The sequence below is a fragment of the Strix aluco genome, chromosome 12 (genome assembly GCF_031877795.1).
Source record: "Strix aluco isolate bStrAlu1 chromosome 12, bStrAlu1.hap1, whole genome shotgun sequence".
Classification (NCBI taxonomy): domain Eukaryota; kingdom Metazoa; phylum Chordata; class Aves; order Strigiformes; family Strigidae; genus Strix; species Strix aluco.
Genome location: NC_133942.1, coordinates 20,067,074 through 20,092,236, shown reverse-complemented (window position 1 = coordinate 20,092,236; position 25,163 = coordinate 20,067,074). Strand labels below are relative to the sequence as shown.

The following is a 25,163-nucleotide window of genomic DNA, read 5'->3' as shown; positions in this document are numbered from 1 at the left end:
TCAGGAAGGACAATGAAGAAGAAACCTCTCCCTGCAGCCACACAATCTCGGGGCCCAGATGCTCTGGGTGCTTCACACCTACGCTGAGTGGACATCTGTGCTGTGGGGTCAGGCAAGCTGCCGGGATCTTTCAGCCACGCACCCACATGCCTCTGGAAATTGGTGGCAGCTCAGCCCTCCTCCCTCCATCCCTCCATCCCTCCCCAATCCCACGGGCTGACCCTGCAGGGACACCCCCAGCCCAGCGCTGTGATACATCAGCTCCTACGGTGCCTGCTCCCAACCCGGCATGCCACGGGGTCACCGAGCCGGGAGCTGCAAGTGAACTGTCACTTCTAGGGATTTTAGGGTAGCTTCTTCTTCTTCTCAAGGAGAGTAAATTCCTATTAAATTGTAGATAAATAAAGAGGAGAAAAAGGCTCAGAGGGGACCAAGCTGTCTCCGATAGATGGTGGTTGCTGGTGTGGAGTGTCACCAAAACAACCTTGTAACAAATATATCCTCTCACCAATTATTTACCAGCAAACCTGCTTTGGCAGATCTCACACAGAATAAAGTATGTAGATTTTTCACGAGAAGGTTTATTTTATTTTTTTTTTGGCTCCATGCTCCATAAAACACATTTACCCAGTCACATACAAAATACATTTATCCAGTTTCTTTAAAACAAACAAAATAACCTCTCCTCTCCATCTGGCCCCTTTCTCTGCTCCTTTCTAGCCTGGTCTGCTTCTCTATTCCTCGCAATATGGAACATGACAGGGTATTTTCAATGCTATTTTTGTCCATTGTGTCATAGCTTATATTTAAAATAGCATTTAAATCTGCCAAGTAGTGCGGTGTTTTAAACTGCTGTCAGACTGAATTTCTCCTCCTACATACCGCAGATTTCAGCTACGACTTAAAGACAGCTGAGGGAAGCTTTTGAGGAGGGGGGGGAGGTGGAGGTGGTTGGGGACCAGATTGTCTGCAGGTGTGAGGACAGTCAAAGGATATTAGCAGGGTAAAGGGATGCTAAAGAGGCTGGAGAGGGGACACAACCCCAAAGTAAACCAGGGAAGGTGCATACAGGATTGGAATTGCCTTCCCAAAGGAAGCTCTTGCTCAAGACAAAAGGCTGTGATGGTGGAACCAGGGGTCTGCACCCAGCAGCTGCAGAAATGGGGGGTCCCTGGTCTGAAAGTGAAATGAGAGACCCACATCAAGTGGCATGTGCTCTGCATTTGGGGTTCGCCTCATGGGTCCCAAGAATAGGGTCAATCGAGCCTTTAGCAAGAGCAACCCTAATGCAGGGGGCTTGTGCTGCCTTGCTTGCATTGGGGTTTATTCTCCCTTTCTTCATAATTTATTTTTTGGGATATGGCTGACATCTGGGAAGCCCCACGGCAAAGTTGTATGGTCATGGTCCATGGTCAATGCCTGGGAAAGGGCCTGTTCCCCCTCCTTACGCTTGCGGCGATCTAAAAATCTGCTGGTTCCTTCCTTCACCACCATTAATAAACATTGCAACCATCCCCAGGAGAGCCGGCTTGGTTTCAATCAAGTTAGAAAAGTCAGCCTAACCTCTCCCAGCCAGACCCTCGGTCAGCTCAAACCTCCAAGACCCCTCTGAAGTTGTCTCCCACTGGAAGAGGTGCTCCAGAAATGGGTTTTCTTTCCCATCTGAGCCCAAACCACCTTTGCTTCCTATGTTCAACCTTCAGGCCTTTACTCTAGGTGCTGGAGCAATTGTGTTCCCTGGTGCCCCCTTGTCCCCTTCACATGTACCCCTCTACCCATGGGCACATCCCAGCAGCGTGACGGGTCCTGAGTGGTATCTCCCAACCTCTCCCCCTTTGCTCTGCCCCTACGAGCATCCTCCCTTGCATGTCCGTGTCATAAGAAGATGTACCATGCCATCATGTTTCCAGTTGCCAGCACATGAACAGCATGGGGATGCCCAGGCTGTGGTCCCTGTCACTGCGACTGCTGCCTCCCTCCTTCCCTCCCTCCCTGGCTGCTCCCGGCTCTGCTCGGCTCTGCTCGGCTCTGCTCAGCTGCCTGCGTGGGAATTGTTGGTAGCACAGGGAGGGCCAACAGAGGTGGGAGCATCCCCACGCCAAGCATGGCAGGCATGAGCCCCCACCCTGCTGTGGAGGAGGTCGGTATCTCTTCTTCCCCATCTTGTTTTTGGCTGCAGCGAAGGTCTGGCGCAGCCCCACCAGAGCAGCTGACGTTCAGGGGAGGTTTCCTCCTGCACCCCTCTCTGCTGCAAGAGCTCCATGCACAAGGGGTGTGGGGTCTCTCCCAGCCCCTCACACAGCTCTGCACCTTCTCCAATGCTGGTGGGGCCCACACCAGGCCCTGACAGCCGCTGGATCCTCCCTGATGCCTGGAGGGGTGGGTGTTTCATGGGGTGCCCCCAGCCTGCAGGTGCCCCCAACTTTCCAAAGAGGGTTTGAGTTTCTTTCCGGCAGCGTCCGAGGCTCATTTCTTGCTCCAACTTCGCTGGTGTCTCACCCTCTCCTGGGACACGTGTGCCTGCCATTGATATCTCCTACCCATCCTCTTCTGTCAACACCGCCTGAGGAAGGGACAGATTTAATTTTTAGCAACGTGTCCTCTGTGTCAATAACTCCCCCTCATCCTCTCCTGGGCGGCAGGGCTATCTGCTCACCCATCTCCTCCTCCCTGCTCAGCAGGCAGCTTTCCCCTGCCTCTCCACTCTCTCTCCTTCACCATTTTCCCTTCTGCCTGGAGTTTTCCATCGCTCACTCTTGTTCCCAGAGGGAGAGATGACCCTTCCCACAACTCCTTGCTGTGTCACCCAGTGCCACATCCCTCGACACATCCCAAAACCAGCTCTGCCACCCCCGGGCTGGGATGGCAGAGGTGTCTGTGTTACACCCCATGGCTTGCTGGGCTAAGACAGGACCAGCACTGGGGTCTCTCCCTTTGGGATCACCTCGAGCCTCCAGCTCGGTCCCATTCCCCAGCTCAGGTCAGGATGGGGTGAGGCACTGTGGGTGGGGATGCCTGATTGGGTTTGGTTATTTATTCCCCGCAAAGGCAAGGCTGGGGAAGGGGTATGGCTGGCTCCACGATTGCATCGTGTGGCGTTAATCAGCTGCATTAAAATTCCGAGACAGCTCCTGCCAAAGTGGCTGCGCGCCGTGCAAGGTGGCTGGGAAATGCCGGGAGCCGTGACAGGCAGGCGCGCAGGCAGACAAAGAGCTCGCTCCGTCACTCCGGGTCTGCTCCGGGAGGAGAAAACCAACACACACACATACACACACACACACACACACACACACCCTCCACGCCACTGCGCAGCCCCACGCCGCCCGGCCATGCAGATGCCACCGGAGAGCCCAAAGCCAGCAAGCGCACAGTGGCGAGCGAGCTTGCCAGCATCCCGGCACTGGTCCAGGGGGATGTCTAGGCTCGTTGGGCATCCCAGCTGACCCCACGGGCAACCATGGGGATGGGTGGTACCCACCATGGGGGACTAGGATGTCAGAGCGATGGGGACCACCCACTGCTCAGCCCCCGGCATCTCATCCCTCTGCCTGCGGGGGGGGGGAGGGGGGGGGGATATGGGGTGGGGGGGTGTCCCCGTGGGGCTGTGAGCCCCCAGGGCGAGGGTCCCCCCAGGCCTTGTGTCCCCCTCCAAAGCCCCTGCCAGCTGTAGTAATGCATTTTGCCACAGGGTGCCACTATGGCAAAGCTGTAAGGCCGGCCAGGCCTTGCAGCCCTGTTGTATAAGCGATACCTGGCGTTACCCACGTTAGTCGCGATTTTCTTCTTCCCCTCTGCTTCCATCTCCCCCCATGCCCCCCGCAAGGAAACTGGGGAAAGAGCACCCTAAATATTAATCTGAAGGGGACAGTGCTTCCAGGTGACCCCTGCACCACATGGCGGAGCGGGGGATACTGCGGTCCCCTCTGGGGTATCCTGAGAGTGACATGGGGGACGGTGGGGACCGACGCATCACCAGTGCGTTGGCCAGACCTGGCAAGAGGGAGGAGAGATCCTGGAGGCTCTGCGGGGCCATATGCCATCCCAGCAACCGAGGGGGATGCTGCATAACCCAGGCGTCCAGGAACAACGTGCCTCCCCTGCTCCTCTCCTGCATTTGGGGTGCGGGGCTCTGGGGATGCAGCTCCCCAATAAAGGGAGTCAGGCTTCATTGCTGGGGGGGGAAGCAAAGGGCCTGGCGAGGCTGCAGCCACTCGCCTCGTCCAGCCTTTCTCCAAGACTGGATCCAGACAGCCCTGTCCTCCTGCAGCCGGGCCTGTGAACTGCCTGCGGGAAAGGGGATGCTGCAGCTGGGGCACCCTATCCCATCCCATCCCATCCCATCCCATCCCATCCCATCCCATCCCATCCCATCCCATCCCAGGGAGACAGCACTGTAGGAGCAAGCAGGTTGGGTCTCACACCCCGAGTTTCTCATCCCCCTGGCACACTGCATCCCCTTCCCAGCCTCCCCCCAAAGGGCTGGAGGTGCCCCGGGGCAGCTCAGCCCTGCACCCGAAGCAGCACCCCAGCAAACCCGTTCTGCACCCACGCAGGGGGGTGGCACAGCCCAGCCTAGGAAACTGAGCTGATGAGAGCTATGCAGGATCCAGCCATAAACATGAGATTTTTTAGGGTGAAAAGTGTTCTGCAAATGGCAGGCGGTGGGATCCTGCGTGCTGCATCCACTGCAGGCGGAGAGGGAAAGAAGATTCTCTCCTTCCCTCGCTAATAAAGTCTGGCTGAAATGACACAGTATAATCAGTGTTTACCTGGGAGTTTACATATGGTTTGTTGTAATTATAGTTTCAATTCCTGCTTTTGCATTTTTTTTTATTTTTTTTTTCCTAACATCTATTTTTCAATCAGTAAAAGTAAATACTATTTTCAGCCCAATGTAATTCTTCCACTCCCGTGGCCACAAACACAGCGAGGAGAGCGATTCCATTTGTGCGCTGTGCAATTGAGCAGAGAGAGGAGCCCGGCGGCTGCGGGGCATCAGCAAAGCCACAGCCAAGCGGGAACGTGGGGACACAGGGACAAGCTTCCCCTCCCTGCCACGAGTCCCCCGGCACTTCCACCCCACCCGGTGGAGCTACCTTTGCCGGCAAAAATCAGCATCAGGCCCAGACGCTGCTTCCCATCGCGTCGGCATCATTAAAACCCTAAAGCCGCCTGGTCGGAGGCAGCCGGGAAGGGATAAGAGCCATTAGGTGCAGCATCATTTATTTCAGGGCTGGCAAAGCTTTGTTCCAGCTTGGGGATTGAGTTGGCACTAAAAGCACTGCGATCCCCCGGATTTAATTTTTTTTTTCCCCTGTTTTTACGGGTGTGATTTATAACAAATCAAGGATGCCGGTGTCAGGTCCCCTTCTTCACCCAACTATTGTCACACACAAACACACACACGCTGATTAAAACCACCCGGCCCCTGCCGGTTCCTCCTTGTCCATCCATCAGCCACTCCGGGGACAAACTTAGACATCCCACTTCTAGCCCACACCTCCGTCCGTGCATGTTCTGGCACCGTGGGTTTTAAGCCAATATCAGGTATTAATTTGGTATGCACATGCACATATTTAAATATATATATAGGTATATTTATTTATGTTATGCCCCTAAATCCTTGTGAAAATAATTGGGAGCTCTCTCTCAAGGAAGAATTGGACATTATTGGGATGCAGAATAAAAATGTCGCCCTAGAGACATTCAGAGGGTTTCTACCTCGGCCACTCCAGTTGAATATTTGCCACTTGCGGCCCCAAATCAGGCACCATTTGAACTCAGTGCCAAGGCAGAGCCGCTGCCCGAGGCCGGAGGGCAGGCGTAGGAGGGGAAGCTGGGTGATGCTGTCGAGAAGGGGACCCTTCTCCTGCCCAGAGGGTCTCAGCCCCTCAGGGGAATCAGGCAGAGGCCAGCAACCCTGTCTGCACCCCATTACACCCCAGCATCCTCATCATCCTCATTTTGGGGTTAAAAATTCAGTGACAAGGATGGTTCCCCTGGACCTGCGTCCTTGGCCTCCGCTCTCTGACATGCCCCACTCCCCATCAACAGAATTATTTTTTTTACCATCCCCATCCCCAAAAAGGGCTGTTTTCTCTCCAGATGCACATGCTGCCCCTCTGAATATCTCAGGGACCAAAGGGGAAAATTTCAGCGAGGGTTTTCGGAGGGGCCCCTCGCCCCCAAGGCCCTGGTGCAGCAGGCGGGGGAGCTGGGGCTGTGGCCAGTGCCTGGAGCAGAGCAGCCCGGCAGCAGCCAGGGGTCCCCGGGTGTTTGAAGTTTGGCTGCACCGATAAATGCCTGTCCCAAAGCACGGGCAGCTTCGGCAGATGCATTCCGTGGGGGCTGAGGTTGGGTTTTCCTAAGATACGAGGAAGGAGGGTGAATATTGGCCGGGTGGGGAGAAGCATCCCTCTCCTGATGCTGCCTGACACTGAAAAGAAAATTAAAAGCCAAGCCGTTTTAAAAAAAATAAAATAAAATAAAATTGGTTTCTCTCTTGCTTTCACAAAAAAAAGCTCTTCTCACCAATCCCAAGCATGAATATATTTTCTTACTATATTTCTTAAGAGCCTACCCTACTCAACCTTTTTCCCCAAAAATTTAGAATTAGCTGGTTTAAACTCTCACCCAAAATATTTATCGCGAGGAACAAAGATATTGGAATTGTCTCTGGGGTTGAATTTCAATTCTCCCTTTCAGGCTTTTATCTTTTCAATCCAAATTTCAGTGACAATAATCCAATTTTGATTGACATTAAAATTATTTATTGTCACATTGTAGCTGTTTAATAAATTGTGCCTGCGTTATTTTTTGGCTTATAAATACCGTATCTTTACTACCTTGGTGCTTAATTCAAGGGAAGGAGCCACTTCTGAAGGCAGGCAGCAATAGTCTTAGCCCAGACAAGATGTAAAAATGTATTTTTACACACATGACCCTGAGGAAAGAGCCGATTCCACCTTTTTACTAATTTATATATTTTAAATCTCTCTGGTTTATAAAATTTCGCTTTATTTCCTAATGGTAAAATATGCTCCTGCGAGCTATGTGTAAGGTGAAGATGATTTTAATCTCCATCCAGATACAGAACAATCAATTTGTCAGGAGTATTTAAAAAATCAGGAAAACAATTCAGGACACTTTCATGATCCAGATTTGAGAGGTTTTTCACCATTCTAGGAGTGAGTTCATCAAAAAAAAAAAAAAATAAAACAAAGCCTGGAGACATCCATTTCAGAGTGCCATTAAAATCTGGGTCGCGCTGCAAATTATTTTCTTTTTTTTTTTTTAATTTCCACAAATTACTGAAAGTTAAAAGAACCATCAGCCTGTTTTACTATTTAAAAAAAAAAAGAAAAAAAAAAAGGAAAGAGAGAAAATTTAAAAATAACATAGAAAAATGTAGCCCTTTTAGAATAAACAAAAAGCAGTTCCTTGGCAGAAATATTTCCCTGAGTGGAAGATTTTAAGTCTAGGTCCCACATATGCCTTTTGCCAGGGGGGGCCCTGCCTTTTCGCCCCGGGTACTGGGGGGTGCTGGGGGGTGCCAGAGCCCCAGGGGTGCTCTAAGGCCTCAGCGTCTCACCATCCTGCCTGCAGCAGGCAGAGGTGGCTGTTTGCCCACTGCCTGAACGCCCTGAAAATCCTTTTTGGGGGGATCCCATTGGCAGATAAAGGAGGTATCTGCCAGGGCAGAGCAGGTTTGTTCCCCATGCCCACAACCGTGCAAGCCGGGGTGGAGGTACCAGGACCCTGGGTGGGCTCGTGGGACCGAGGAGGGATGCAGGGCAAGGTGGGGAGCAAGGATGCTCTAGCGGGGCTCAGCCCCAGGCACCCCCTGCACCCGCTCCCCCATGCACAGTCCTGCTGCCACCCCTTCCCTACCACGCATCCCCTCAAAAACTACCCCAAAGCCCAAATCTACATCTTCTTACATCTACAGGGGTTTGGCCCCTGCTCCATTATTAGTGCTGCTATTTGGGGGTGGCGTTACGGTCCCCTAAGGCAAGGCCTTTCCCCCAGGGACAGGGGGTGGCTGTGGGGACACAGACCCTCGCCCAGTGCCGGGGGGGTGGTGGGGCTGCCCTGAGTCTCCCCAGTGATGTCCTGTGCTGCCTCTCCCAGAGCTGGGCCACCGCAACAGCTCTGGCAGCCGCATTTGTTTATGGGCTGAATTTGTATTAAAACGGTTCATTATTTTCCTGACTGGCAGGTTTCCAGTGTCCATGCTAGTTAATAATTGCAGCCAATTAAACCTTTGCAAAATATGCATTGTGGGGACAGGGATGGGGGGGACACAACACGCGAGGATTTCTCGCAGGCCCACGGGTGGCTCGTGCTGCCGCGGAGGAGCCCTGTGGTGGGGTCGGGGATGCGGCGTCACATTGCCGCCGGCCGTGGGGACCTCCTGGGGACGGGGCAGCTCAGCCCCCTGGGATGGGGGTGCTTGTGGGGCTGTCACTGCAAAGGGGCTTTGTCCCTTTACAGGGGCGAAATTTGCAGGGCAAACACCAGCAGGATCCATCCCAGCCCTGCAGATTTGCTGCCCCCTTGACCTTGCGGGTACCAATGCTGCCCACCCCAAGCCCCGACCTGCCTGCTCACCCCGGGGATGGGTGTTGGCAGGGTGGGCAGGCAGGGCTTGGGGTCAGCCAGGGCATCGCCCCAACCCCGGGCATCCCACCGCGGCTGCGAGAAGGTTGCTTTCCAAAGCACAGCTCCCTCTTTTCCTGCCTTTCCACTCCTTCCCTTCTGCTGCTGCTGGAACACCCTGCCTCCACAGGCCGGCAGAGCATTGCCTCCGAATCCCACCCTGATCCCACTTCGACCCCAGCCCCAGGCACAACCTGAGAATAAAACATTTTCCAAGGCCAAAATACAAGCAAAACTCCATGGTCCAAAACCCACCCAGGGCTGAGACTGCCCAGCTCCCTCCACCTGTGACCTCGGGTGTCTTTTCCAAGCCATAAGAACACGAGCACGTTTCTCAACCACCGCTTGAAAAGCAGCCAAAGGACAAGAATAAAGAAACATTATTTAGCGAACGTCTGCCCTGCTCTTTGAAGCTGGGAATCTCGGCAGAAAGGCTGGGTGTTCAGGCGGGCTGTGGCTATGGGAAGGCTGGTGGGGATGTTTCTCGGATGCTAAAATCGCTTGGAGAGATGCAGGCGTGTGTTTGTGGGGAGGACGGCTGACGGGGAACCGCTGCCTTTCAGAAAGGCAAATAATCACAGCCTAGGTTAGCTCTTCTGTCGAGAGAATAATTGTGCTTCTAAAGGCCCTGATATGATGAGCAGCACTGCTTTGAAATCGAAATAAATACATAAATAAATCAGGGATCTTGGACTGATTAAGGCAATTGCTTCCCTTGCTTTTGCAACCCCTTTGGGTCCTGGTTCCCAGAGCCAATTACATATTTAAAAAGTTTTTCTCTGAAAAAAAAAAAGAACTTACAACTCTAAAATAAAGTTTCTTTGTGGTTGCCTAATGAACAGCGAGGGCCGGGGCAGTTTACAGTTATTAATTGGTTTTAAATGGCTCCAACTCTGTCTCGGAGCATCTTTATGAGCTGGCCACAATGTGGCTGTGCCCTCCCAGCTGCCCCGCATGGGGTCAGGGCATGCCGGGCACCACCGGCCCAGGCCCCTTTGTGCGGGCGAGCGGCCAGCCTGCCTCCCCCGTGGCCTCTCCTCCTCCTCCACCCCATGGTCAGCCCTACAAAAGCACCCCGGGACCCACCGAGCTCCCACCGCTTCGGCCGGGGTAGGGATGCAGCTGGTGGGGAGAGGAGCCGGGGAGATGCTGAGGATACTCAGCCATTACTTTTCAAAATATATTCTCAATTTCTCCAGCTCCCTGCTCCCTCCTGTACAGCTATGGGGGAGATCTGCTTTGCCACCCACTCCCCACTTTGCCCTCCACCTTGGCACACTGCAAAAACCTCCTTGACACCCAAACCTGAGCTTATTTTTAGGCTCCGCATGGCCACGACATGTGGGAGCTCGGCAGCTGGCACAAGCCCAGGGGCACACCACACCTAACACCACCATGCACCTCCAGGCACCAAGCAAACAGAGAAAAAGCTCCCTTCCTCACCCAAAAAGCACCTGGGGGGGGATTAATTCAGCAGTTTCCTTGCCACGAGGATGGAGGGAAATAAATCTTTCCACCAGCCCGGGGCGGCACAGAAACCTCACCCCTAAGGGAGGCAGAGCTCAAGGCACGGGCCTCCTCGGATGTCTTCTCCCCATAAACGTGCGTTATTGACAGCAGAGATGATGTCGGATTGGGTTTGGGATGTAAGGAAATGCTGGTGATTATTGATATTTTCCAGAGTTGCTTCCAAACCTATTCTTGGGCTTGAACGTGTTGCATGTGTCATCTCCAATGAACGGTTTTAAGCTTTAATTCAAAAAATAGCATTATGTTTATAATACTATATAAGGTTTTCTCCTGGCTGTACGCACGGGATTATATATGTATCTGTGTGTGGGTGCGGATGTGTGTGCAGAGATGTAATGAGACAAACAACTCAATCTGGAGCTGGTGAGGGGGGAAGAGCCACACACACAGCCCCGAGAAGCGGCTGGTTCCCTTCGGTACCAATTCGGTTTCTTTTTTACCAGCTGGTGGAGTTGTCTGAATAAACACCTTATCGTTTGGGCCGATCTATAGATAAACAGGCGGTGATGTTGTAGGTGCAGGTATACGTCTGGGGGTGCGTAGGGGGGTGTATTCACCAGCTGTTGAATGCTGGAGATGGGCTGGTGCGTGACAAGATGCCAGACGCTTTTCAGCACATCAAATCTGTATCTCAGCACTTTTCACGGCGCGGAAAGGAAACAGTAATTAAGCGACAGGACTTACACCGCTTCCGCGCCGGAGTCACGCTGCATCCCTTCCAGCCCTGCACACGTGTGTGCCGGCACGCCCAGCCACGCCAAGTGGAGCCTCACTCCTTTTTAAACACGATCCTGATTTTTTTTTAATGCTAACAGATAAATTATTCAGCAGAAGGAGTGCTTCCCCCACTCTGGGATTTTCCCGGTAGCACCTTACTGGTCATTTCTGTTGGTCCCTGCCCAAGCTCTACTGGTTTTATGAAGCACTCTGGAGTAATACTGGGAATAGCAGTCTGTGGGAAGGAGGAGGAAGGTTTTAACTGCATGGGGTCTTCCATCTCCAGCGCTGTTTCTATGGATATCTGAATGGAGTTTATATTTATCCCTCCCGTTTGAGCCATGTGTGCAACTTTGGAGGGGGAGGAGGAGGAGGCGGAGGCGGAGGAGGAGGAGGAGGTGGAGGAGGAGGAGGAGGAGGAGGAGGAGGCGGCCACGAGTAGAGCCGCTCTGCTGCTGGCTCTGCTGAGCCCTGACTCCTTCGGGTCAGCAGTGAGAGCATCACCCCAACAGGCAACATCAGCCTCTCCTTTCTCCCAAGCCAAAGTGTCACTGCAATGGGGGGAAAACAGCAGAAATACTTGGGCTAAAGCTAAACACAGCAGCAAGCACTGTGGCCGGCAGGGAAGTGGCCCTCTTCACAACCCCCAGCCACCAGCCAGGGATGTCAGGGCAGGAGCATCACTCCTGGTGCCTGGACCCCAGTCCCTCCCGCAGCTGCCCTGTAAATGGCCAAATTTCCTGGGAGCAAGGGATTTTCCATCTGTCACATTGTCCTTTGCTGTCAGGAAAGGAGTCAGCACGGCCCCAGTGCCGGGGGGAACGTGCCAGCGTACCAGAGCAGGTAGGAGTGGGAAGGCGAGCGCGTGACTCGGCCTGGCCCCGGCGCACCGGCTCCCAGAGCATTACCATGATGGCTCCATCATTAATTGATCAATCACAGGATGACAGTTAATTAAGTAGAAAATAAAGCTACTCTGCCCAGCCTGGCATTAGTAGGCAGCAGCATTAAGATTTCTGGAGTGCAAGGGGCGAAATTAAAAAACAAAGGCACAGCTGGAGGAATAACCCCATCGCCGGTGGCTGGGGGTGGCAGCCTGGCACGATGCTCCTCGGGCCGGGATGTGCGGGCAGCCCCTGCGCAGTGGCCATGGCCAGTTCTGGGCTTCTCCCCTTCCCAAGAAGCCAGATCCCATCCGCTGCCCTCCAGGCATAACCCACATTATCTGTGTAGCTCCTTCCCCGCCGGCTCCAGCGCTGCTGCCCGGACACTGGCCATGGGACCCTCACCAGCCTCCAGATCTGCAAAGGGGATTTTTTTTCCTTTCAATCCCATTTTCCTATCTCCCGGTCCTGCCCCGTGGGCTAACCCAGAGCCAGGGTGGGGAAAGAGAGAAAGCCAGAAAGAAAGCATCCTTCTTCCCCCCCTCACCCCGCCTCATGTGCCTGGGATTGTCTTGATATGAAAAATTATGTTTTTTGTTAAAAACTATTACTAATGAGGCGTCTTTCCTGCCCTTAATTGTTGCCAAGGCGATGACCCCAGCCAGCCATCTTTAATTAACTTAGACTAGATCTCCTGAAATGAGTTCCTCGGGTAAATTGCTCACCACGGTTTTCAGGCACGGAGCAGTGTTTGCCAAGCCCACCCGCTCCGGCACACCGTCACAGCCACCGGCAGAGGTGATGGCACGGGCCGGCGGCCCCCCCTCCACCTCCCCCTGCCACCACCAGGCCAGGTAACCCAGAAGCCAACGGGTAGGAACTCAGAGTGATATGGGGATGGGGAGAAGGAGCGACGGATGCCTGACCACGGGGAACAGGGTGAATGCGGATTGCTCCATAAAATGGGAATTCTCCCCGGCTGCTGGCTTCTCCCAGGACTGGAGCATCACGGGGCCATGGGACCGGCCATGCAGCGGCTGGCACCTCTCCAAGTGAAAATCACATTTCCTGCCTGACAGATAACGCCGGTCAAGAGAATGCCAGGACGATTCCTGAAAATGCCATAATTGTTTTAATCTGATGGCAGATAAAAGATAATGATGCTAACAATATTTAAACGTAATTATAGTTTCCTGCGGCTGTTGGGCTCTCTGAATCCTCTCCACTCAAGTGGCTTTGTTTACGAGCTGCTTCAATGAGGCAGGGCCCGTTTTCCTCTTCTATCGCCTTCACACCTGCACCTCCATGGAGGCGGGGGAGTGGACGCATGCCAAGGGAATGGCTCTCCCCAGGGACCAGTGCTGGCCAGCTCTGCAGCCCCCCCCGGACTCTCCTGCCCTTGGCCCACCATCACCTGGGATGTGGTGCCTGCCTTGGGAAAGGAGCTGGGACGGTGGTGCTTGGGGCCCGGCAACACCCGAAGAGTGGGGATCTGTTTGGGGGAGTTTTAGGGACAGGTGGTAGGGGTAAATTCCCCCCCTTGGGATGGGGTGGGCATATGGTGGCTGGTTTATACTGGTCATCTGTGTCAGATCTGTGACCTCCCCCCTATAGCCCCCAAATCCCATTCTCAGCTCCCCTCCAAGGTGAACTCCCCAGCATCAATATAAGACAACAAAGCAGTAAAAAGGGATTTTTCAGGAATGATTTGCTAATGGCAATCAAATAAAAAGCACTGGAGGTGGATGTCCGGGGGCTTGATATCCGCAGGAGAAGAAAATGGAGGAAGAAGAAAATGGGATGAATCCCCTACATTGGAGACTCCCCTACACTGCATACTGCTACCACAATCTTAAAGAAATCCCCCCAAAAGAAGTTTTCTTTCCAGGGGGCTGGATGTGCTGACAGCCCAGGTAGCGGTAGGAAAGGTTGCAAAACAGCTCGATCGAGTGTGCAGAAACAAGCAGTGAGAAAAGACAGGATTTAGGCAAGGCTTTTAGAAGAACGTAAATATGAAATGGCTATTTCAGCAGCTCAAGTTTAGTCTCCTGTGTGAATCGGTCTTTGTAAACAGGAATGGAGGATAGCCAACTTCCCCAAAAGGGCTCTACAGGGGGTCCGGAAAATCACAACGTCCTGAGTTTAATGGGGAAAACAGATAGAAATGGTAACAAAGAATGGGGAGAAACAGCAATAAACCTGATTGTTTGGTAAATAAGGCCGAGCCTGTTGCCGAGAAGTGAAGTTTGAAAAGCAGCTGGGGAATGAATAAGCGGTTAAAAGTTAGGAGACAAAGTGGAGTAACAAACCCAGGGGGTTTCCAGTGCAGAGGGGTCAGTGCCGGAGCTCCCGCGGCGGGCGGGAACACGGGCCTTCGGAAGTGCCGGGGAGGAGGGAGGAAGCAGCAGTGGGACAATACCGGCTGCTGCTCCAACACGGTAAAATCTGGCACCATATAGAGGGGTATGGAAGGGTCTTGCTGTGCTGATGAACTTGGCCTTCAAAAGAAGGAGGAATTCAGTGTCGAGCACAAAGAAAAGTCCATCGCCTACACAGCAATGAAAAACAACTACATCCAGTGAGGAAGAGCACGCCAAGGCACAGACATGACTTTGGAAATTTCAGTCATTGGCAGGGGGCAAGAGGTGCACGGCACGTCAGGAATGACTCAGGACAGACCAGAGGAGAGGGCAGGGATGTGTGAGGAGAGGGCAGGGATGGAGTCACCTGTGCCACATGGGTCCCTGCCTTGCCGAGGCGATCTCACAGGGATGGGGAGGCAGCAGGAAAGGACGAGGAGGTGGTTTGGAGCAATAGCTGTTATCTGAGGAGGGATTAAATAGAGTAGAACTCCAGCCTGCAGAAAGAGGGGACTAAGGAGAAGAAAGGGAGCTGTGAAAGCATGAATGGCAGGGAGAAGGTGACTGGGCGCTTACTACTCACTGCTTGTCTCAGCAGAAGAGGCGGAGGACATCGGGTGCGCCAGCTGAATGCCCGGCACAGGAGCTGCTTTGGCAGTCACCTGGGGGATTGCAGGCACCAAAAGTTTGGAGGCATTGGGAAAGTAATTGGGAAATCAAGCCCAGCGAGGTGCCGGGCTGCTAGAAGGGCTGGGAGTCAGCCGGGGCTGGCTCTGCCCCTGTCCTGTGCCCTGCCCTGCTCCGGGACACCTCTGGGGAGGGGGTGGCTCATACCCGGTGCTGCCGTGGGTTTGCGGATGGGCCGGGGTCCTCTGCTCGTCGCCGGCGGACCCCAGACCCCCGAAGCCATGGATGCACCTCGGGAGGGGACCTCTTTCCTAAAGCAGCGGCCAGGACCTCCTCCCTCCCAAAATGCACCTCCAGGTTTCCCGGCGGCTCGCCCCACCCCGCCGGGAGCGGGGGGGTCTCACCAATTACCCCGTGTCTCCGGTGAAATCCACGCGAGACGCGCAGGGACACGACACACATCACAACGGTGCTTGCCCACCCTGCTCGACCACGCAGGACCGAGTCGCGGATCGGGGGGGAAGGGGGGGGGGGGGGGGGGAGTGTTACCGGGGAAGCCCGACCCCTCTCTCCCCGGCCCCGCAGACCAAGGCTCCCGCTAGCAGCCCGCGGCCGCAGCCACGCGTGGCCGGCGCGGCGCGTCTCCACGGGCTCGGCGGAGCCCCGACGGGGCGCGTTGACATCTGTAACCAACACGCCGGCTCCGGCGAAGGCAGGGCTGCCCGGCCAGGCGGAAAATTAACACTGACATTGAGTTTAATTAAACAAAACAACCAGGCTGCGAGCTGGAGCGGGGACGTGGCGGCAGCTGGAGGAGCCGGGCTGGGCGCGGTTTGGGAGCGACACCCGCCGCCGCCCCGCCGGGACGAGCCCGCTCCGGCCGGAGCCACGCCGGGCCCGGGAGGCCGAGGCCGGCTGGGGGGGGCCCGGTTCCCCCGCGGACCCTGCCGTCCAGGGCCGGGAAACGCTATATTCCTTCCCCATTTTGCCCGTCTCTTCACCAAAAAAAAGGCGCAGGGCGCAGCACGGCGGGGGAGGCCCACGCGTGTCCCTGCCCCGGCGTGGAGCGGGGCAGGTGCCCGGCGCGCTGCAGCGCGGGGGGGAGACGAGGGGCGCTCCGGGGGGCGGATTTCGTTGAAGGGCGTTTGGGGAGATGCTGCTCCGCCGAGCCTGGGCATCGGGACAGACCGACTGACACCCGGCCCTTACCGGCTCCGGCCCCGCTTCCCGCCCCCCCGCCCCGAATAAAAGAGGTGAGAAGGGCCTGATCCGGGCAGGGAAACCCCGGCAGAGCATCTCCCGGCCAGCTGCTCCCCGCCGGGCCCCAGTAGCACCACTCGCACCAGTGGCACTGTGCCCGGGAAGCGGAGCGGCGGGCGGCGGGGAAGCGCTGCCCGCCGGGGCTCGGGTTTTCTGCCGCACCGCACGGGAACCGCTCGGCTCCGAGATCCTGCGGGCGAGGCAGAGCCGCCCCGCTCGCTGCCCGTCACCGACTGCCCCTCGCACCGCAGGTCCTCCGCGGAAGAGCTGAAAATAGCGCGCAGCCCCGCGCAAGCCGAGCGGGGAGCAGCCTCCTCCAGCCCCCGGGCAGCCGCAGCGCTGGTGTCCGGCGTTTGGGGCCGGGTGATTGCCGTTGTTTCTGTTTGACCCCCCCCCCCCAGCCCTCTGCTCCCCCCCACCCCGGGAGCTCCCTCCAGCATCAAGGGCCCCCCCTCTTCCGCCCAGCCCGCTGCGCCCGGGTCCTGGAGGCGAGAGGTAATCCTTCTGCCGCCGGACTCATCCTCTTCCCCCCAGTCCATCGCTTTGGGGCTTTTAGTCTGGTCATTTTATTTTATTTCTTTTTTTTTTTTTTTTTGAGGGGGGGGGCGTGAAATGTCGGCTTTGAAGGATATTTGTAATAACATAACCAGCAAAATGAATGTCATATTTTTGCTCCAATGAATTGGATTTCCTGAAATATTGTCTCCGTAATGATGCCTTTAGGCTCCTCTGGATTAGATAACTCTCCAACCACATCAAGAAGGCTAATTATCCCAAAGCCACTTTCCCCGCATTTCCACATCGATTTTCTCTCTGTCTGTACACCTATGTGCGCATACACGATGTTCTCCCGAAATACCAGGGGCTGCCGCTCCGCAAGGGCTCGCACCGGGAGGGGAAGGGAAGGCTGTGGCCTCCTGCGCCCATCACCGTGGTGCCCTCCCCACCCTGGCAGGCAGAGCCGCGCCCGGGGGAGCCCCGTCGAGCAGCCGTGACGTCAGCAAGCCCAACTTCCCTGGCAGCCAATCCGCAAGGCCCGGCCGCGTGTCGTCAGCCCCCGCTGACCAATGAGGGGCGAGCGGCGCGGCACCGGCGGGATCCCCTCGACGGCTCGAGGCGCACGTGGGGCGGTGCGGGACCCCCCCCAAACTCCCCGCCTCCAGCACCCCGGGGTGGGGAGGGGGTGACAGCCCCGGGGCGGGGGGTGGGGGTGGATTGAGGCAGCGCCAGGCGCCGGGGGGGCCCGTGGGGGTTGGGTTACGCTGCCCCCGAGGTCACACGTCGGGGTGTGGGAGGGGGCGAGGCCCTCGCAGGGTGTGGAGGTGCGCGGAGCAGAGCCCCAGACAAGAGGCGAGGGTTGCCCCGACCCCACGAAACCCCGACGCCCCGGGGGCCGGGAGCGGGGTGGGGGGGTGCTCGGTGCTGGCAAGGCTGTCCCCGCACACGCACGGGCGGAGCCGCGGCGCCCACGCGTGGGTCCCCCCGCCGCGCCCCCCCTCGCTCCGCCCGGCGCAGCTTTCTGTCCCGGCTCTTTGCTTGGGCCGGGGAGTTTGTACTTCGGGTTTATTCATCTCCTGCAAGTTTTTTGTTAGACGGCCCTGAAAGGCCTCAAAGGCTGGGAACACCATTCTAATTACGGGGAAGCACAGCTTATTTAGAAGATAAAAAGAGACTTGTAGTCTCATAACAGCTTCTTATATCCGTCAAATAAGGATCTCTAATGACGGGGTGAGAGCCAGTGAATGCCTAAAACAAACTAAAAAAAAGGAGCGAAAATAAAGCAGCCAGGGGCTTAAGATATATTAAATTACCCTGATTAGGAATTTAGGCCGTGGCTCGAGTCTGCTGGAGAGGCTGGCGAGGGGGGGGGACGGAAAGTGCTGCTATTCATTTCTGGGGAGAGGGGTCAGTAGGTCGGAGGAGTTCACAGGGCCTGGCTCTATTCTTATGCTAACAGAGAATACAAGCGCTGGCCTGGAAAATAGAAATGAATTTGCAATAATCCGAGCCCCTCTGTTTGCAAGGCGAGCGGCTCTATAGCTAATTGCAGCCCGGCCTCCCCCGCCTCATTGCGGACAGTTGTAACGATGCATGGGAGATTAGAGCCCGAGGGGTTGGGGGGGCGGGAGGGGGGGCGGATTTAAGCTGTCTCCCCCCCTCCCTTCCCTCTGCCCGGCGGTGAAATATTCCGGGGCAGGCGCTGGTGTTTGGGCTGGCTCTGCTCGCAGGGAGCGGGGCCAGGCAACTTCTTGAACTTCCCGGGAGCCGCGTAGAGGAGCGGGGCGCCGGGCAGCGCCGTGCGCCGGGGGGAGCGGAGGGGGGGCGGCTCTGCGCGGGCAGGGGGGGGAGCGAAGGCAGCGAAGTCCCGGGAGGGGGGGACCCCCGTTGAGCTGCCGGTGACAAGCAGTAAATCGGGGAAGAATAGCGCATGGAAACGCGCCGTCGGGGCCGCTCGCCGGCCCTACAGCTGCCGCCCCGTCTCGCCGCCAGCCGAGCCACCGCCTCCCCGGCGGGATGCCCGGCTGCCGCCCCGCACCCCGACGACTCCCGCCCCGCACCCCGCGGGGTCCCGCCCCGCACCCCGCCCCGTCGGCGGCTCGGCGGGCTCGGCGCCCGCGGTCGGTTTCAGGACCCTGGACAGGGGCGGGGCCGCCGTCGGGGCGCGGCTCTGCCGGGTCCCCCCGCGTCCCCCGGCCACGTCCCGCCGCGCCGAGACGGGGGGTTCCCCCCCACCCCGGGAGGGCCCGATCCTGGCCCCTCTCCCCTTTTCCTTACACTACCGCGCCGGGATCGACCCCCGCGGGGGCCGCGGGGCCGTGCTGTGGGCACGGGCCGCAGTTTGGCAGCGGGTCGGAGCCCTCCCCGAAAGCGCACGCACCCGCCCGTGCGGGAAACCGCGTCCAGGGGACGAAAATGCAGCCGAGGGGCTGTTTGAATGAATACTGAGCGGCTCGGCCGGCCTCCGCCGCCCTCGCCGGCATGCGGGGCTGCTCCCGGTACTGGGGACGGTGCGGACGCCCCGCCGAGCCCCGACGGCGAAACGGGGTGGCAAAGCCCCGGGGTCGCCCTGCCCGGTGTCAGCGACAAAGAGCCGGCCCTGCTGCCAGAAATACAGCCCTTTTTCGTTAACGGCCGCTTCCCCCTCCTCCTCCTCCTCCTCGCCTGTGACTGGCCCCAAAACCGGAGCCAGAAGCGCTCCCTCCGGGTGAGGGTTGAGCCTGGGGCCGGCAGCACCAGCCCTGCACCGAGACCGGGACCCGCTCGGCAGAGCCGGGCCGAATCCTGCGCCCCGCACCTCCCTTGTAGGAATTCTGCCGAGCGCTGCAAACTTTGCCCTGCCCGCCCAAGGCTGTTCCCTGCCGTCCCGATCCCACCGGCCGCCCGGAGGGATCGGGCCCGGGCGGATGGAGAGCAAGACCGGGGGCTGATGCGGGCCAGGGCCGGCGCTGCCGGGGCGGCCCCGGTGGCCGCAGGTCTCAGGGTCTCCATAAATCGCTTTTTCCGATTCTCTGAATTTTCTCACTCGAGACCGAAATTAAAAGGATGATTCCCGTAAGTGGCACACGCCGGACAGATCCATCCTCGCTCGGCATTGTCCGTGCCACGGTGCTTCTCCCGGAGCCTTCACCCAACACTTTTGTCGTTTTAAAAGGCAGAACGGCCGGATTTTACCCAGTGGGCTGTTCTGAAGGGCTGCCTAAGCTTAAGAAAATTATATTTCAGGTACATTAAAAAAAAAAAAACAAAAAAAAAAACAAAAAACAAAAAACCACAACAAACCAAAACCCACATATATAAAAACAACCCCAACAACGGTGTTTCTAATTTCCAATTGTATATTGAGTCGCTAAGAAAAGAGGCGGCATTATTTGTAATAATAATCTATTAACTGGATTTGGGAGGAATTTTCAGCAGAAAAAATTCATTACGGGGCTGCTCTGTGAATTTTCGCTCTCCCGAGGAAATACGGCAAAAAGATATACACGAGCTTTTAAAAATTGTTTTGGAAAACAAATTCGCCGGCGCTTTTATCTCCCCTGCGGTGGGACACGGAGATGAGCCGGCGCGATTTTATTTCTGAACGCCCGACGGAGTTTGGGTTTCCTCCTCCCCAAAATAACGCCCGGTCCGGCCCCGGCGCCCTCTCCCCACCCGGTCCTTTCCGACCAGAAATAAACCGCCGAGGCAGAGAAAAGCGGGTTTATTTGCTAGAATAAAAATCGGGTTTATTTGCAAGGGGGAAAGAAAAATCGTGTTTATTTGCAAGAATGAAAAGTGTGTTTCTTTGCAAGAATAAAAATCGGGTTTATTTGCAAGACTGAAAAGCCGGTTTCTTCGCAAGAGCGGGGACCTGCTGCGCTGGGAGGTGTAGGACGGAGGGTTGTGCCGCGGCTCGGGCGGACTCAGAGAAAAGCGGGTGATTTCCCCTCGGAGTGTCCCCTAAATGGGGCTGGGGGTCATTCCCCAGCAGGTCCCCCCTCGGCTGCGCAGAGGCCGCTGGGGGGGTCGCCGGGGGCCCGCACCCAGCCCCGCACCCGGGGCTGCCCGGCTGCTTTCCCCGCTCCCCCCGTCTCACTGCAGCCGTACGGGGATTTTGGGGGGAGAAGGTGCCCGGGAAGTGCCCCCCCCCCCGCCACCAGCGGAGGGAGGACACTTTTCCCTCGCCCCGCGGCCCGTTGCCGGCTGCTTCGCCTCCCTTTCTCGCAGGGACGGGAGAGCGGTTCCCCCTTCAACGAAAACCCGGGGGGGGTGATGGCAGGGCCCCCCGCGGGCCCCCTCTCGCCGCACGGCGGCCGGCGCGGAGGAGAAGCCCGGCCGGGGGGGGGTCCCCCCGCCTCAGCTGCGAACGGGAGGCGGCGGCCTTCCCCGCACCCCCCCGGCCGTGGGTGCGGCGGGATGCACCCCACGGGTGCCCGGGGAGCGGGTACCGGCGGTGTGTGCGGACACACCCCGCTCGGGTACACACACGCGTGTGCGGGGTCACACACAGGTCCTACGGACACAGCCCCAGGTCGGACACCCGCCGCTGTGGCACACCCACACCCGTACGGGGGCACGGGGGGGGGGGAATGGAACACGCGTGTGCCGACACGCACGGATCGGCACACGCAGAGGTGGCGGACACACCCGTGTCTACACACGCACACGGACACACACCCGCCGCCTGCAAACGCACCCCCGCAGGCCGCACCCCTGCACCCCCCCAGCTCCGGGAGCCGCGGGGACCCCCCAGCCCGGGCCGTGCTCCCCCCCTGCACCTCCTCTCCCCAAATTCACCAGCTTTCTCGCTCCTTTTCCCCACTCCACCCACCCCACGCAATTAAAGGCGGTGGCGGAGCGGGGCTGCAAGAGGCGGCGGCTGAAGGGTAAGGGCCCCCCCCGCCCCGCTCCCTTCCCCTGCACAAGGTGAAAGAATACAGAAATAGGTGAAAACACAGAAATAGCCCCAAAGGAGCGCTGCCCGAGGTTTGGCTTTATTCCTGCGTGTCCTTGTGCCCTACAGCCCCGGGCCGAGCTGGACGAGCCGGGTACCCGGCGGGGCAGCCCCGGTGGCGGCTCCGCGGGCCGGGGGGGTGCGGGGGGGGTGGTGGGGGTCCCACTGCCCGCGGCGGGGGGCCCGGGGAGCCGCAGGTGCTGCTGGTGGGAGACACCAGCAATGGCTGTTTGGGTGTTGCATTAAAGCACGCTGCAGTGCGCACACAGGCGGCCCCTCCCCCCCCAATCTGCCTGTATGCTAATGACATGCAAAGCGACTCATTTGCATGTTTATCTCTGTCAATGGGCAAGCGTGGCGGGCGAGGTAATACGTTTCCCACCGTGGCACGGAGGCCTCCCCCCACCCCGCGCCCCTCACCGCCCCGCCGGGGAGGACAGGGCGCACCTCCGGCCCCACCGCCCAGCCCTGGCACGACGGCAGGCACTGCCACAAAATGGCTGCCGGGGGGGGCCCTGCGAGCCGCCCGAGCGCCCACCTCTGCCCCCCAGCAGCCCCCGGCCCATTCGCGCCCCCTCCCCTCAAACCCAGCGCAGGATTTTGTGCTTAAGCAGCCAATCGGGGCCGCGGCGCCCTTCCCCCCTCCCTCCCTCCCTCCTTCTCCCCCACCATCCCTCCTTTTCCACCCTCCATCCCTCCTTCTCGCCCTCCATCCTTCCTTCTCTTACTCCCATCCCTCTTTATCCCACCTCCATCCTTCCTTTTCTACCCTTCATCCCTCCTTTTTCACCCTCCATTTCTCCTTTTCTACCCTTCCTCCCTCCTTCTCCCCCTCCATCCCTCCATCCTTCCTCCTCCCCTTCCATCCCTCCATCCCCTCCCTCAACTCTCCTTCTCCCCCTCCATCCCCTTTTCACCTCCATCCCTCCTTCCCCACGCCCGGAGCCAAATCCTCTCTGTTTCCACGCGCGGGGGTATTTCTGATTTCCCACCGCCCGGGGGAAAAGTCACTTCCCTCCTTTCGAGGGGGTCCGACGCCGGCCTGGATGCTGAGGCCCCGGCAACTCGTGACCGCTGTGGGTCCGCCAGCACCGTGCGTGGCCCCCGGTGGGCACGGAGCCGCGGGTGGGCGCCCCGGAGGGGCTGGGCTCTCGGTTCCTCTGCTGAGGGGGGGGGTTGGGGGTGTCTACGGGCACTAGTGGGGAGAAGAAGCCTTGTGGACACTCACGCGTGTGGGCCCACGGGTGAGACGGACATTGGAGGCGCCGGGGCGGTTGTGAGCTTTTTAAAAAGCCACCAAAAATATAATAAGAACAACAACAATAATAACAATAATAATTATTATTAATTTTAAATAAATAATAAAGCAGCCTCTCCCACCGCCCCGAGGTGCGCCCACACCGCTATTTTCAAACACGCCCGTCGCAGCGCAGGGCTCTGTTTTGGGGAGCGGGGGGGGATGTGGTGTGTGTCCCCGCCGTCTGAGCGGGGATGCGGCGACACCACCGCACCCTCGGCGGGGTCACGGCACGGCGCAACCCCCCCTCCCGGCGCCCCACGGGGCGTGGGGCCAGCGGGGAACCCCGGGCACGGCGCACGGCTGTAAGGCAATACAGCATTCTATACGGTCCGTACCATATATATATATAAAAGACACGTATATTATATGTGACGCTATAAATGCTGATGCCGTGTTATATCAGACGCTGCTGCATGGGGCGATGGGATGCGGGAGCGCGGGACCCGAGGCGCGGCCCCCCCGCGGGGTCCCCGGGCCGGCAGCACAGACCGCGGGACCGCCCCGCCCCGAGGCGCCGCCGAAGGGCGCCCGCCTCGCCGTGCTGCACTTGGGGACGGGTTTCGGGGAGCCCCTCCTGCCTCCCCACCCGCTATCCCACCCCTTCCGCATCCCCTCTCAGCCTCTTAACCTCCCCACACCCCCTTTTTTTTTTTTTTTCCCTTTTCTCCCAAATCTTGCTCCCTTCCCCAGTGAAGGTGTTTTCGCTCCCTCCGTCCCTTGTCTCTATTTTAACCGGGGGGGGGGGGGGGGGGGGGGGGGAGGTTTATTCTCCCTCCTTTACCTGAAATTGCCTTAGAAAAAAATAAAAATCAACCGAAAATCCAAATCTGCCAGTCTGTGCCCGAGGCCTCAGGGCAGACGCGGCCCCCCGGACCCGCCCTCTCCCAACCAGTTTATCCCAGCACTGCCCAGCCGCAGGTACTGGGAGGGGATTTATTTGGGGCATCAACCAGCCCCCCCCCACAAGCACCCTATGGCCTCCCCAACCCCCTGTATCGCACCTATGGAGAGGGCGGTGTGCCCCCAGCAGGGATGCTGCCGCTGCCCCACCCGAGTCGGGGGGGGGACAAAGCTCCGTGCCCCCCCCCTCAACGTCCCGGGGGACAGCGGGCCCGGGGGTGTCGGTGCTCGGGAGCCCCGGGGGTGCCGTCCCGCCGGGGTCCCCCTCAGTCCCCCGGCACGCTCCCGGGTGGGTGTTCCCCTCCCGAGGGGGGCGGAGAGAGGCAGGCCGGGGCAGAGGCAGGTTTGGGAAGGCCCCCTCCCCTGGCTTTCCGGCTGCCCCCGCCAGGCAGTGTCCCTTCCGCACCCCGGCCCAGGGGGGGTCCGCACCCCCGGGGGAGGCCGGCTCGGGGCTCCGCATCAGCGTGCAGGGCTGGTTTTGCGGGAGGATGCGGGACAATCCCCCCCCCATCACCCCCCAAAACCTGTCGTGCCATCGCGCCCCGCAGCAGAGGCAGCCCCCCAAAAGCGAATGGGGGGGGCTCTTCCCTTACCTGAGCGCTGGCCCGGGGGAGCCCCGGAGAGGGGGGGTGCTGGATCCGGCTCGTTTTCTCCCGCCGTGTCCCGCAGCAGAAACTTCCTCCGGCCGGGGCCGGTGCGGGGGAGCCGGGCTGCGCCGTGGGGACCCCGCGGCCGGGGAGAGCCGCACACCCCGGGCCGTGTTTATATGTAGAAAGAAGGGTAATTTGAGTGCTTATACCAAGAACCGGGGTTGTTAAGTTTGCAGGCAGGCAGCTAAACGGTGCCAAGTGCGGGCAGGGAGGGAGGGGGGGTGCGGGGGGGAGGCTGGGGGTGTGTAAGAAATAAAGAGCAATTGTCAGAGGCGAACAAAAGGCGGAGGATGGAAAGGAGCTGGGAATCCCGGGGCAGAGCCCCTCGGCGTGGACTTGAACTTGGGCTTTGACACCGTCTGCCAGGCGGGGAGCGGCTCCGGGCCGGGCGAGCCGGGCTGCGGGGGGTGTGTGTGGGGGTGTGTGACAACAGCCTCGGTGGCAGAGAGAGGGGGCATCACCCCCCCCCCAAACACCCACCTTTGCGGGGGGTGGGGGGGGGGCGGGCACTTTGCTTTAGGATGCGAGTGATCCGGGGAATAACCCAGACGGGCTGAGACCCGACGGGCTCAACGCACCTCCCGATGCGGAGGGGGGGCGGCGGCGGGGGGACCCCGTCGGGGCTGGCCGGGGCAGACGGTCGGGGGGGGCCGCCCGGTTCTCACAGTCTGCGCCCGAGCCTGGATTCTCTGCACGTCCCGGCCGGTCCCCCCTTTGCTACTATTCAGCACTTAATTGAACATTAATGGCAGCTGGGGATGAGGTCATTGGAGCCGGCTTTTCTCACACATTTTTCATGCAAATCCGCTAAACTCTAAACAAATTTGAATAAAACCCCCTTTG

General features: G+C 58.3%; 1 long non-coding RNA gene across 1 annotated transcript; it reads right to left on the bottom strand.

Annotated features, from left to right (window-relative positions):
- Positions 1-565: 565 nt before the first annotated feature.
- On the bottom strand, positions 566-24,468 carry LOC141928715 (uncharacterized). Its single transcript, XR_012624834.1, has 2 exons — positions 24,264-24,468; positions 566-2,563 (listed from the first exon to the last, which is right to left on the bottom strand). It is a non-coding gene; the product is annotated as an uncharacterized LOC141928715 (long non-coding RNA).
- Between the last annotated feature and the right edge of the window lie 695 nt (positions 24,469-25,163).